The following is a 7,485-nucleotide window of genomic DNA, read 5'->3' on the forward strand; positions in this document are numbered from 1 at the left end:
AGCTTATTTAGAGATTAGGAGCAGTTTAAGCAGGCTATTATACTTTTTTTAAAAGGCCTTTACTTTATAGCAAGTATAGCAACATAATACGTATTAGCGTACAGTATAGAACATGCAGGGCTAGTAGTACTCTCTCTATAGTAGGTTAAGAGTCTTTCTTCTGCCTAGGTGTCCTTTAACAAGTAAGTTGTGTATAATTTAGAGTAGTTTAATTCTTAGTTTATTAGAATTAAGAATTATAAGTTAGTTATAGTAATATAGCTTACTATTTTAGTTTTTATAGTTAGCTAGTGTTACCTTCTTTAACTAACTAGCGCTGTTTTAGAGCAGGTTTAAGGTTTTTTAGATAAATTTATTATTTAGATACTTATTAGTAATAATCTAATTAATTATCTAATTTATTTTATTTAAGTTAAGGTCTAAAAATAGCTTAAGTTAAAGCAGAGTTTAGTGTTAAGCCTTTTACACTTTTTTTTAAGCAAAGACGTCTTAAGATTACCTTATAAAAGCATTTAGTTTCCCTTTATTTTAACTAAAATAATAAGTAATCTTAAAATTAAAATAGAATAGGTATTTAAACTAACAAGCTTATTAGTAGCTAAGTTGTTTTATAGTTATAAAGTACTATAAGTTTTTAGAGTTAAATAGAACCTATATTAGATGCGCTGCACCTTCTAGTTTAAGTTACTATTATTTAAAGCAGTGTACTATAGTAAGTAATTTTTTATTATAGATCTTATAATTACCTTCTATAAGGCTTATTCTTTTTAAAAAGTATGTAATAGGCCTAATAGTCCTGTCTAGCTTAGTCTAGAAGAGAACTCTTGCTACTATGTAGTCTAAGGCATTAGCTTCTATAAGTATTAGTAGTTTAAAGTTAAGGTAGTAGAGTATTAAAGCTTTAGTAAAGGCTTTTTTTAGCTAGTTAAAGGACTATTAGTAATTTAAGTTAAAGTTAAATTAAATCCTTTTCTTAGTAAGTGTAATTATAAGGCTTACTAGCTATAAAAAGTTATTAATAAATTATTAGTAAAAGTTACTAAATTTTATAAAGGCTTAAATATTCTTTATGTCTTTTAGGTATTACTAATCTAGCATAGTCTAAACCTTAATAAGGTCTATTTAAATGCTATCTGTAGAGATTACATATCTTAAATATGTAACCTTTAATTAGTAGAACTTACATTTGTTTATGTTAAGTTGTAGACCTGCTTCTTCTATAGCCTTTAGCACTAGGCGTACATGCTGTTTGTGCTCTAAAAGGCTATTACTATAAATTAGAATATTATTAATATATATAGTGCAGAACATGTCTAGGTAGGGTTAGAGTAAGTTGTTTATAAAATGTTAAAAAGTACTAGGCGCGTTAGCTAAGCTAAAAGGCATTACTAGGTACTTAAATAGTTTGTATTAGGTCTAAAACGCTGTTAGCTACTTATTACTTTTTACTATTTTTAGCTTATTAAAGGCAGTAATAATATCTAACTTTATAAAATACTTTACTTTACTTAGTTAGCTTAGGGTTTCTTATAAAAAAAAATTAAGTATTAGTTTTTAATAGTAATAGTGTTTAGTCCTTAGTAGTTAACATAGAATTAAAGCCTACCTCTAAGTTTCTTTATAAATAGTATAAGTAACACTACTAGTAAGAAGCTAGCTTAAATAAACTTTTTTTTTTAGGTTCTTATTAAAGTATTTTTAAAGCACTTTTAATTTGTTTAGCAACATCTTATATAGTAGCTTATAACTAAGTTATTTACTAAGTTTAAGAGTTATCTAGTAATTATATAGACATTATATTAAAAGCTTATTAAACTTATTTTAAAAAAAGACATGTAATAAGTTATAGTAGTCTTAAAAGACTATTATTCTTAGGTTAGTGTGTTTTTAAGAAGCTAGAGCTTAGTCTATATTAGAAATTATAACTGCGTAGATTTTATAATCTAGTTATTAAGCTAAAGATATAAATAGAGCAGGTTCTATATAGCAGATGTCTATCTACTATTTAAGTCCTAGTTTGTGTTTAAATTAGGTAAGTAGAGATTTCTTAAAGGCTTTTTTTTTTAAGTTTAAGCAGTTGTTAAATTATTTTATGTAGCCTATCTTAGTAAAAGGCCTAGCTTATTAGCCTTACTTAAGTAGTTCTTCTCTAGGTTATTAAAGAGTAAGTCTAGAAACTTTTTATATTAAGTGCTACTTAAGTGTTGTTTAGGTGTAAGCATAAGTATATATCTTAGCATTAAAAAGAGTTAAAGTTTAGAACTTACTTTTAGTAATTAAAAGTAACCTTATGCTAATATAGCTATAGTTATTTTAAAATTAAGTTATAACATTCTATGTTTATTACATAGAGCTTAATCTACTTTTTATAGTGTTAGTAAGTAATTATAATAGTTATAGTACAAAAAATAAAACTTTTTTTAAGTTATTTTTTATTAAATCTAGTTAAGTAAATTATTTAGGTAAGTAGTGTTAATTAAAGATTTAGTTTACGCACTAGTTTTTTATTAATATAACCTATGCTGTTTACTTCTAAGTTAATAAAAGCCTATATTAAGGCTAATATAACTCTTTATTATAAACATATAAGAATATTAACTTAGTACTTCTAGTTATTAGTAGGGGACTTAGCCTATAAGTTAGTAGAGATCTAGTGTTAAATTAGTCCTAAGGGGTAACTTAGCTCTAAGATAAGCCTTTTTATAGGCTCTTACTGCTATAGCTGCAGCTATGTTAAGAGTAGTAAAAAAGATTAAAGCTTAAATATAAGTTAAAGCCTTTATAAAAATAAGATTAAGATAGTAAAAATCTTTAATAAGTGCTAGCAGCGCTACTTATATAGACTTAAGAAAAGGAAATAAAGCAGTTTTAGAAAATATAACTATGCTTACTACACTTAAAGTATTAACTTTTTTTTATAATCTTTACACTTTTTAGAACTAACTAGAGCATAATTTAAATTAATTTTTATTATATTAAGGTCCTTATTTACAACTACGCTAGTTTAGGGGCGTATTAGGGCTTGTACAGGGAGGAACCTTATGTTATTATTATAGGTAGCAATTAGGTTTACATACACATTAAAGTTGTTTAGGAGGGGTTCTTCTACTATAGCATGTTATAGTTTAGTTAAGAGAGAGTTATATAAAGCTATAATTAGACCTATTTTATTTAGGCCTATATTAAATGTAAGTTAATAGAACTTAGTAAAGTGTAAAGTAAAGCTTTTTTTTTATTATAAAGTGTTTAGGCAACTTAAAGCTGTTAACTTTTTATTTAAGTCTTTATAAGTTACTTATAAAAACACTATAAATTAATTTAGGTTAATAATATCTTTATTTATTAGTAAGTTAATTAAGGCTATTATGTTATAGTTAAGTTAAGAGTAAGTATATAGTAACTAAAAGTGATTAAAGGAGAATTAGTCTATGTTTTCTTTAAGTTTATATTAAAGCTTATGTAAGAAAAAAAGTAAGTTTTTTTATTTTCTATTAAATAGCAAGAAATTAGGGAGTTAGTTAGATTTTATTACTAGGTTAGAAAGGTTATAAGTTATAAGTAGCGTTAGATAAAAGAGAGTTAAGCTATCTCTAGACTTTTAGGTAAGCTTTAAAGCTAGTAAGTTCTTAGTTCTTACTACTATAACAAAAGTTAAGGTAGAAACAGACTGCTTAATAACATAAAGCTGTTTTTTAAAGTCCTTTTAAAAAGCTTTTAAGCTTATAATGTAGTAGCTTTTTTATAAAGTAAGCGCTTTTTAAAAAGCTTTTTAGCTTACTCTAATAGCTTAAAGTTATGCAAGTACTAAGCTTATTAGATTAAATTTAAAGGCTATTTTTAGCTAAAGTTTTAACAGAATGTAATGTTATAATTATGCATAAGTAAGGTTATAAAGCTTTACAGAGGTCTAGTTTAATTACTATATAAAGTATTATAGTAAGTATAAGATGTTATGTAAGAAATAAGAAGGTTTAGAAAAAAATTAGTAATTAAATACTTAGCTTAGAAGTCTAAGCGCTTTAGGTATAAATTAAGCCTATTTTAAGTTTAGTTAATATTAAGGCAGTTTATGCTTAAGTTTATGTCTGTGTTATGTTGTGTTTGTGTTAGACGTGCACTAATAATACTCTAGTACGCGTCTAATACAGTTATGTCTGGGATCCGGGGAGGATACCGTGACACTAAGACTCTACTAAACTACTCTTTTTACACTAATGCATTCTTAACAACACTACTTAAATATGCTAAAAGAATATTAGATATAGATTATGCTTTAGGCTTTTAAATAAACATAACACGTTTAACGTAACATACTATAGTTATAAATAAGATTTTTTTAAATAAAATAATACATAACTAATATACTAAATAACTTTTAACGTACTTTACAGGCAAGTTGCTTACACACCTAAGTTGCTTACTTTTGCTAAAACCCTACTAAACTGCTTTTTCTATACTAATGCATTCCTAACAACACTACTTAAATACAATAAAAGAATGTTAGATATAGCTTATGCTCTAAACTTTTAAATAAAACATAAAACTTTTAAAGAAACATGCTACAGCTATGTATAAAGTCTTTTAAAAGATAATAAATAACTATAGCGCTAGACAACCTTTATAAGCTAATTCTATAGCTAACTTATAAAGGCTAGGTAATAATAAAAAGCAGGTAATTATTAAAACTATACTTAAGCTATATGCGCAAGGATTTTCCCATTAGATAGCATTTATAGCTAATATAGCTAATTCTTTACGCGCTAAGTGTAATCTAGGCTATATTAGCATAAACTAGCCTAGTATGCTTAGAAAGTGTTATCTAAACCTTAAAGTAATATTTAAGTGTAGTATAACTATAAAAAAGCTTTCTATAAAGGTTCTAGAGTAATTTAGAGTAGGTTTAGCCTTATAAAGAATATTAAAGCTAAGTATAGCATCTAGAATAATAACATGTATAACTTTAGTAAGATAGGATTTATTATAGGCTAAATATCTATTAACTATACTTATACTTAAAACTTTACTTTAAGCTTTAAATAACACTTTATAAATATACTAGGCTAGTTTATGCTAATATATCCTAGATTACGCTTAGCGCGCAAAGAATTAGCTATATTAGCTATAAATGCTATTTAAGAGGAAAATCCTTGCGTATATAGCTTAAGTATAGTCTTAATAATTACCTACTTCTTATTATTACCTAGCCTTTATAAGTTAGCTGTAGAATTAGCTTATAAAAGTTATCTAGTGCTGTAGTTATTTATTGTCTTTTAAAGAACTTTGTACATAGCTACAGGATGTTTTTTTAAAAGTTTTATGTCTTATTTAAAAGCTTAAAGCGTAAGCTGTATCTAACATTCTTTTAGCACGTCTAAGTAGTGTTGTTAGGAATGCATTAGTGTAGAAAAAGTAGTTTAGTAGGGTCTTAGCAAAAGTAAGCAACTTAGGTGTGTAAGCAACTTGCCTGTAAAGTCTATTATAAGCTAATTTTCCATCTAACTTATAAAAGCTAGGTAATAATAAAAAGTAGGTAATTATTAAGCACATACTTAAGCTATATATGTAAGAATTTTCCTCTTAGCTAGTAGCTATAGCTAATATAGCTAATTTTTTACACGCTAAGTATAATCTAGGCTATATTAGTATAAACTAGTTTAGTATGTATATAAAGTGTTATCTAAACCTTAAAGTAAATTTTAAGTATATATATAACTATAATAAAGCGTTTTATAAGAATTTTAAAGCAATTTAAAGCAAGTTTAGCCTTATAAAAATTTTAAAGCTATGTATAGCATTTAAGATAATAACACATATAACATTAATAAAATAAGCTTTATAATAGACTAAATATCTACTAACTATACTTATACATAAAACTTTACTTTAAGCTTTAGATTGTAACGGCGCAGGCAAGACAATAGGTCCGAATGCGGTGGGAATCCACTTAGAGGCATATGGGAGTGCGTGGGGACTCTGAACCTGGGAATGCCATTAACACCTATAGGCCTTGTACAAAAGAATATCAGAAAACCACTAAGCTAGCTACGGGGGCGAGGTGCGACTAAATACATGAGGGAATAGGGGTAACAGCAGCAGGCAGGGCAGAGTCGGGGCCAGGTCGAGTCAGGGTCGAGCCAGGGTCGGAGCCGATACGGGGACCCTTCGGATGGGTTCCGGGCGACCTGAGATGGAACAAGAATCGTTACATAGATAACACTTTATAGACATACTAAGCTAGTTTATGCTAATGTAGCCTAAATTATGCTTAGCAAGTAAAAAATTAGCTATATTAGCTACAGCTACTAGCTAAAGAGAAAATTCTTACACATATAGCTTAAGTATGTGCTTAATAATTACTTACTTTTTATTATTACCTAGCTTTTATAAGTTAGCTATAAAATTAGCTAATAAAAGTTATTTAGTGTGTTAGTTATTTATTATTTTTTAAGAAACTGTAGAGGATAAAATAGCCTGGCAGTAGCTGTTTAGAAGATTGGATGAAGTGACTCCGCTATCTAAGAGAGCTGAGGGCTCTCCTTATATACACTAAGCTTCAGAACATAATATCTCTAGATCCTAAGCTGCGTCCCAGGCTCTGAGCCCCAGCCAAGGCTTTTAGTATACGTGACACACCCCCCAGGTGAGCTGCGCAGCAGCTCACCTGCGTTAAGCGTTAACTTAGCTTGTTAGAGCAGCGCTGCGCGTTTACCCTGTGTTTATGCTTGTTGCCCTAGGCAGCGCGATGCTTGTTTCCCTAGGCAGCGCAGGTTACGTGCGTGCTGTAATTGCCGCAACAGAGGTAAATAAATTCTGCTGCTTCTTAAGCTTCTCTTCTATAAGTCTTAATAACATGCTGCGTGTAAGTTAATGCTTTTAAGAGCTCTAAGGACAACTTTAAACCTGTCTGCAATCTCTGCTAACGTGCATCTGTAGCTTAATAAAGCTAAAAGAGCTGCCTGCTCACGTGCTGCCGCTCTGCAGGGCTGCGTTGCCCGCAAGCCTGCGCCTACTACCCCCCGCTGCGCTGCGCCCACTACCCCCTGCCGGCCTGCGCGTATCCGCAAGCCCGCGCCCACCACCCCCCGCCAGCCTCCCCCTGGGGCGCTCCGCGCGCAGTCCTGTCTAGGCTGCATAAAGAGTGCGCTCGCGGGGCGCTCTAGTAGGGAGTGCTATGATTCTGCTACTAGCAGTTTGCGCTGCTAGCGCTGTTCCTCTAGGCACAGCTGCCTGCCCCTGTAAGCCCTGTAGCAGTGTGTAGAGTGATCTAGCTTTTAACCTATTTGCAGTCCCCCTATTACTGTTGTCTATGCGCGGCGCTTTGTTGTAGCGCTTATTACAGAGGACAAGCAGGTAAGCTTCTCTGCAGAGATTGTGTGTTATACCTTAGATTAGACTAACAGGCTATAGGCTGCGTTCTAGCTTTAGCTAGTTCTTTAAGCTCTGCTTAAGAAAAATGTAGTAGAGGAGGAGGAGGAAAAGGACGAA

The sequence above is a fragment of the Lindgomyces ingoldianus genome (genome assembly GCF_010093535.1).
Source record: "Lindgomyces ingoldianus strain ATCC 200398 unplaced genomic scaffold BDR25scaffold_20, whole genome shotgun sequence".
Taxonomy (NCBI): domain Eukaryota; kingdom Fungi; phylum Ascomycota; class Dothideomycetes; order Pleosporales; family Lindgomycetaceae; genus Lindgomyces; species Lindgomyces ingoldianus.